A 7819-nucleotide genomic window follows, 5' to 3' on the forward strand; every position below is an offset into this window, starting at 1 on the left:
TATATTTGTTTTTAATGCCGAAGGAGTTCAATAAATTCAATATATAGTAATACATATACCAAAAGCTCATTCTCCTCTTTATGGCAGGTGACTGGATGGGTGTCGAGGTAAGGCATCCAATACAATGAAAGTTCAATCAAATAGCACCACCCACACCACACCCTCCACCCCACTGCCTGGATGAAGGTTCTCTCGGTAACGGTTCCTTGCGAGCCCGAGTGACCCACTCTGTCCGCCATCACTTCGGCCAGTAGAGTCTAGAGAGCGAGACCCCTCGTCGTGTGCAGCATTGTGACTTTGGGAACTACTCCTGTGTCTACTATGACCTCAGCCCAGAAAATGTAGTTGAAGCACTTCACACTAGCGTCTTCTTCAGTCTACAGCACTTCTGGCGCTGCTGTGATCAAAGTTCTCGACGTGACATTCCCTGAGCTGACTGAAATCACTTGAAATTGGTCAGAGTTAAACCCGTCAAAGACGTCTTTTTGGTGATGCTGTTTCACTTGATTGAGAATATGTCGCGTAATCTGTCAGGTAAGTCTCTGAAGTGAAATGGTAACAATGTATGTCACTCGTTATTAGGTCTTACATAGTTCACTATATACGTTAATTGTTTTGGAGATTCTTAATCTAACGAACATGTACACAAACACACACACACACACACATATATATACACACATACACTATCACATACACATACACACATACTATCACACACACTATCACACACACTAATACGACTGAAGTGTTTAGAACAATGAGTTCGGGGTAATATAGATGAAAAATTTAATCGATTCCACGGTGAACAACATAGAACGGCAAGTGGCAGGCACATGGAATTTCGAATATGTATGGATAAGAAGATGCAACAGAGAATGAAAAAAATAAGAGACAAGTTAGTGAAACTTATTAAAAAGTAGATAAACGCAATAGAAGTCAAAATATTTATTTGAGACTGATAGACCTGAAATTGATATGGAAAGAGAAAAAAAAAACGAAAAAATAAAGAGGATACAAAAAGCTAGAAAGTGCAAAATACCATTGTAAATGGATTAATATCAGCTACCATAGAGATTACAAAGGATTACAAAGAATTACAAAGGAAGAGCATCCCGACAGGAGACCTTTAGATAATGAAAAATAATAAACAAACAGAAAAATAACAATAATTTATAATGAATAATGAATAAATAGATAATAAAAAATACCGATACTAATAAATAACCGATACTAATAAATAAATACAATAAAATAAATGGCAGGCATTACAGCATACTGCTTACGTGCTTATCTAAATGAATTTTAAAACTTCGAATTGCACTACATTGCACTGCATATGCAGGAAGTTTATTCTATTCATTTACTACACGGTTTCTACCCACTTCCAGATAAAATCTATTTCCTGAAAGTTTGAGACCATTATTTGATTCACATTCAGTGTGAAATTTTCGTCACTTTTGATGTCATTACCCTTTAGAATCACCCCTGTGTATACGTTTTAGTCGATCTTCGTATGATTTATTTCTGATATTTGGAATCAGTTTTGTGGCTCACCGTTGTACTTTTTTCCAATCTGGCAATGCCTTTAATGAAATTTGGTGTGGGGGGGGGAATAGATTCATGTGCTTTAATCGATCTTCATATGATTTATTTCTGATATTTGGAATCAGTTTTGTGGCTCGCCGTTGTACTTTTTCTAATCTAACAATGCCTTTAATGAAATTTGGTGACCATACGGGAACAGCATATTTCAAATGTGGACAAACTAACGATTTACAATGCTTGATAATGACAGATGGGCTTTTGAAATAAAAAGATCGCTCAAACAGTCCTAGAATCTCATTTGCCTTCTCTGAGGCGGAAATACAATGTTTAGATGGTCTGAGATCATCACTGATAATTACGACGAGATCCTTTTCACTGTCCATTTTTGTTAACGAATTTCCAAATTATTCATAATCGTATTTATAGTTATATTTTATGTATAACCTTACATTTACTTGTGTTAAATTTCATTAGCCACTTTTCAGACCATTGCTGTAATTGATCTAAATCTTCTAGAATATCTAATTGGTTTAAATGACCATTTGCCATTCCGCAAAGTTTTGTATCACCAGCAAATTTGGAGACAATGTACTATGAATAGAAGTCCCCCAAGAACGGAACCCTGAGGAACTCCACTCTTAATATTTTTCCATTGAAAAAGTTTGCCATTTAGAACAAATCTCTGTTATCTAGCTGATATTATTTTAGATCAATCTAGATCAAAAATAGAATATCTGAGTGATAGAAAATAGTACAAGGAAAAGAGAAAAATGAGATAAGAAGGGAAGAGTGATGAAAAACATATGGGTACATAATGACGAGTTGAGAGAAGAAAAGGGCGATCAAGATATATAGCACTGGCGCATGTCCCCAAGACAAGACCAGCTCATCTGTATAAGGTCAGCAACTGAGTTGGAGTTTAGAAATTTTGATGGTGTTACAGAATACTTAATTTCTTTGAAGTTTACTATTAAAGAATAACTAAAATAATAGGATGTTAGGAAGAGGATGTGACATCGATGAAAATGGGATAGTTCTGTGGAAAATTGTGTTGAGTGGAAAGCTGAAGAATTGAACCTTGTTATGAGGGAACGACACTGGGCTTCCTCTGCCTCGCAGAAAGACCAAATATCATGTATTCCACAGTATTCATTCTAGAAGAACGGAGCTCAGATTGAGAAGGATGTCTGGAGAATAAGAATGTCATCAGCAGTCTACAGAAGATGTATTGACAAGTGGGACATTTATGAATAGAAGGGAAAGATTAAATGGTAGACCAGAACCCTGTGGGATGCGAGTAGTTATAGTCATAATAGTAGAGTAGTAGCCGCCTACAACAGCAGCTATAGAACGGCCAGGAGAAAAAAAAAAGAGTGAGAAGGAAGACAGATACTGTACTAGGGTAGCTCTGAAAAAAGTGCCAGACACTATCAGGTAATTTTCATACCTCCCACACCAAATTTCTCCAGAGAAGATGAACAAGACTTAGACAGAAACGTTAGATCTCCATTGAAACAACCTCTGTAAAAACTACAAAAGCAATCAGGGAGGTCATGAACCAGGAGATGTTTCATAATCTTCGTTTCAAAGGCAATTCAAAAATTCTAGGTAGACAATAGTCAGAGGGCTGAGAGCCGTCACCTCTTATTAGAATACATTGAATACAAACATACTAACAGCATAAAGAGTAGGAACAAGTTGATATAAAAATACAGAGCTGTTTTCCAAGGTGGGCAGCCAGCATGCATGCTTAGAAAGCATGTTTATGTGCATATGATTCGTGATAACAGAATTCTATGCTAATTCTCATGCAAAACAAGTGACATAGAATATAAACAATATCTCATCAGAGTTTTGTCGGCACGAATCAAAGGCCTTCCAAATTAATTCCTCTGAAAATTAAGATGTTTTATTCACTGTTGTCATCACACTTCACCTATTGTGTGTCTTATACATTTTTCACTACACTTTGTATCCCTTGTCTCTCCATTCAGAAAATACGAGGATGAGAAATGAAGAGACCATCACCAGGTGCTGTTGGAGGTGTGGCTACTTCCCCCGGTCGATCATGACACTCCTTCTGATTTTTCTCATCACAGCTGCCTTGGTTGATGGCGAGCGCAATGAAATGTTCACATCGGTGAGTTTGTGATCTTTTGTGTATGCTATTTGGAACAAACGGATATTCGGGAACCTTTTTCGAATGAATATATATAAATACGTATCTATATGTATATATATATATATATATATATATATGTATATATATATATAAACAGGAAACACAAAATTATTGAACACGTAGAGCTTTCTCCATCACATCTACACCAGCGGAAATTTTGGTTTAAAGTCTTATGATTTCAAAAGCCATTCAGAATGACCTAGTTAATTCCAGATTAGATCCTCTTGACATATAGATTTTAGTAATGAGACATATAGATCTCTATGGCGTTTGTTTTTTCACCATCTTTCCCTGTATCCAGTTCTCTTGTCACCACAATTCTTTGACCAGACACTTTCACCTACTCCTATAAAAACAAATTAGCCGACTCCCTTTCAGGCTTCTATGAACCATGACATGATCCAAGATTTTTCGTAATCCACCAATTCCACTACATCAGATATTACTGCGCATCGAGTTTTCAATGGTATTGTCCACCATCATTATCTGAAATTTTGTGCATCCAACTCTCCTTTATATCTACTTTTCTACCCAAAACCCGACCAACGTTCCATCATCTGGTGTCTTACTTTAACGGTGATGCCCTTTCCAATCTATCTCGGAATGTATTATGCTGAAAAGCCATATTCGTGAATATGATAAAGTGTAGAGTTACATAATCATTATGCTTCCAGCTATTTTATATCAATAATTTTTCTATATCATTTATTTTAGAGAAAATTTAAATAACTTATCCATGGCCTCCTTGCATTCCCAATAAATAAGTGAATATCAACAGATTAAATTTTCTTAGTTGTCTTTTCATTGTAAAGTTACAGTTAAGAAAAAAGGCCGCTCAATACCTATTATTCAAATATCTCAGCCAGGAATAAACAACAACAAGAAGTATATTTGTAGCTTTAGTCCTGAATGGTACCAACTGAGAAGTTGGCTTTGCGACTGCGAAGCAAAAATTGTATTCTTTTGCTTCCCGTTATTGCTGTTTGAAGGTGAGAGAACGTGGGCAAAAGACGGTTTTAGAAACATGAACAAAATGAAAAGAAAACAAATCAAAGAAGCACATTGAAAATGTGGTTTCACTCTCATGTTTAGAAAGCATAAATGTTAAGGAGAAACTCAGTGAGGCACACAAATTACAAAGGTGATTCAGTAAATCCAGGGATTAATACAGTTTGCATCTGAATTAGATCCAGATTTGAAGAACTATTTAGAAACCAGTATGGTTTTCAAATTTGTTTCTATGACCATTCAGAATGAGATATTTGACTGCCTGCTGCAAATATACCATGAGAAGATAAGGACATAATTTATAGAAGCTTCCTTGTAGCTGTCATGACTGATGACACAACAGATGTTTTGGGACACACTCAAATGGTCATAGTTATACGGTACATGTTGAATGGAGAAATGTTTGAATTTTGAGGGGATTCTTTATTCCAGAAAATCAAACTACAGATAGCATATTAAAACGTATTCTAGAACAATTAGACTTATTCCCTCAAGGAAATTGACAGAAACTGATAGCTCAAACATTCGATGGTGCAAATCTCTTAGAAGGGAAAAAATAAATAATTAAAAAATAAAATAAAAAATGCTTATAGTACGGCACATTTCATTCATTTTAATGCACATCAATTCAGTTCAGTAATGAGAAAAGCAACAAGTATTACATGAAACACATTTTTTCTCTACCATTTTGGCTATTCCAGCATTCTTCTCAAGATCACCGCAATGTGTATACATTCTCAAGAAGTATATGGACGTCAGCATTCAACGTCCATCTTCTACAAGGTGGAACTTTAACATACGGACTGTAAGCAGAGATCATGAAATTTTGCAACCTTTAAAAGCCTACCTCACTGAAATTTAGTCAACATCAAATGCAGATCGAACCATTGGGGAAGCACCAGGAAATTACTACCTAAATTATGATAATTCCATGCTTTGGTTAGAACCTTTTCATCATGTATCAATTTACCATCAAATGCCATCTCGAGAAATTAGTATATTTAAAGTCAATAAGTACATAATTTATTTCTAAACGGCTATCTTATAGATAAGAAACTCGAAGTTCTATGAAAATCTTTCGAAGACACTCATCGGAGAAGCTAAGGAAGTGTATGACTGTATATGTGTCGATAGAATGGACAGATATTCTTCCACTAAACACTTAGTAGCTGCTAGATTGTTCAACAAAAAAGATTTACTAGTTACAAGAACGAACTGCTTACAGAAGAGATAGTACTGACTACTGAACCATATCCCATGATTGCTAAAGAAGATCTTGAAATTGGAGTAAAAGTATTATATTGTAAATCCAATATGTATGAATAATGCAAATTAATTGAACTGCTGAAAGTTATCTTCGGAAATCATCTAGATGATATTCTAGATGAAAATCATAAAAATCTTCTTGATAATTCCAGTGACTATATCAGAGCCAGAACGCTGCTTTTCAACAACGAAGAAAAAAAAGAGATCCAAAGAACACTGTGAATCCTGATAGACTAAATGTATTTGCAGTAATTCCAATGGAGAATTTTTTCCTCAGCAGTCATCCAAAGATCAAGGAGAAAATTATTTATATTTTCGAGTAAAGTAAAACAAAACGAATAGAATTAAATTTTTAGTGAATGGATCAAGCTTGAACTGTAAGAATTCATACCCCGTCTGGGGTATTGGCTACATGTTGTTGTGGGGTAAAAAACTGCTCACTAGTATGCAGGTGATACTTTAGTGTCTATATAGGGCACCCCTACGGACCGGAGGAAATCTCTATTCATAGAGAAATTATGATACTTTTTTATAATCCTCCACTCTTAATACTGTCCTGTAAAACTTTTCTGCATGGTCATTTCCTTTTTTTTTTCGCCGACCCCTGTGCTAGGGGGAGAACAATACTACCACCGAGTGCTCTCACTTGAGTCGTAAAAAGCTACTAAAATGGAACAGAGATAGGACTAGAAATCCTAGTCTCTGTAGCCCCAAAGGGGGCATTCCTAAAAATATTAAAAGCATAAGAGGGTCTGGGAGGAGTTTTTCAACCAGAACCCCAAGATTTGGGTCTTTTAGTGTGCGTGGATGTGGTACAGATGGCTGTAAAAGGGAAGAGGTAGGCAGCATGTTTGTGAGAAGGAAGATGGATGTGTTAGCATTTAGTGAATCTAAGTTGAAAGGGAGGGGCGAGTTTGAGTTTGGGAGTAGTTGGGAGGGTCTCAGGAGTGAAGAGAGTACATCGGAGAAAAGGGGTGGCATTACTAGTAAATGAGGAGACGGGTAAACGTATGTTGCAGTGGAAGGAGGTCTCGACAAAGTTAATATAGATGAAGGTGAAACTGGGAAGAGAGATGTAGGTTTTTGTAAGTACATATGGGCCTAGTACTGAGAAGAGTGTAGAGAAAAGGGAGGCATCTTAATGTTAGTATAGGAAATAAACCAATAGACAGAGTGATTCGAAAGTGTGAAGTTCCTGGAAAGAATTGTAGTGGTGAATTGATGGTGGCGATGTGTCTATAAAGAGAGTTGATGAGAGAAAATGAAGTGTTTAGGAAGAAAGTCAAACATAAGTATACATGGGAGAGGGTGGTGGATGGAAGGGTGGAAGATAGGGCTTTAATGGACTACATAGTGGTAACCCGGATGTATATATTCTAACGGGAAGAGTAGGGGATCAGATCATTTGTTGGTGGAAGGTAAGTTGAGAGTGGAGGATAAATGAAGAAAGAGGAAAAAGACACAAGGTAGGGAAGTGCTTAGAGTAAACTGCTTAAATGAGAAAGAAAAGGTGAAGGAGTACAAGAAGAAGCTGTGAGAGGAGTGGGAAGGAATGAAGGATAGAATAGAACAAGGAATGGAGGAGGTGTGCAAAGTTGGTGTGTGGAACAAGGAGGACGGGAGAAAATGGAAGGAAGGGTAACGAGTGGTGGGACAATTAAGCAAAGAAGGTTGTAGAAGAGAATAAATGAGCATCTACATATTGGCTGCAAAACAGGATGAGATAATTATATAAGAGGTACAAAGAAAATAAAAGAGAAGTAAAGCATAAGATAAAAGACGCAGATAGGAGAGCAGATGTGAAAAGGGGTAAGA

This window comes from Oratosquilla oratoria, chromosome 20, assembly GCF_046742065.1.
Source record: "Oratosquilla oratoria isolate Oo_2021 chromosome 20, ASM4674206v1, whole genome shotgun sequence".
Classification (NCBI taxonomy): domain Eukaryota; kingdom Metazoa; phylum Arthropoda; class Malacostraca; order Stomatopoda; family Squillidae; genus Oratosquilla; species Oratosquilla oratoria.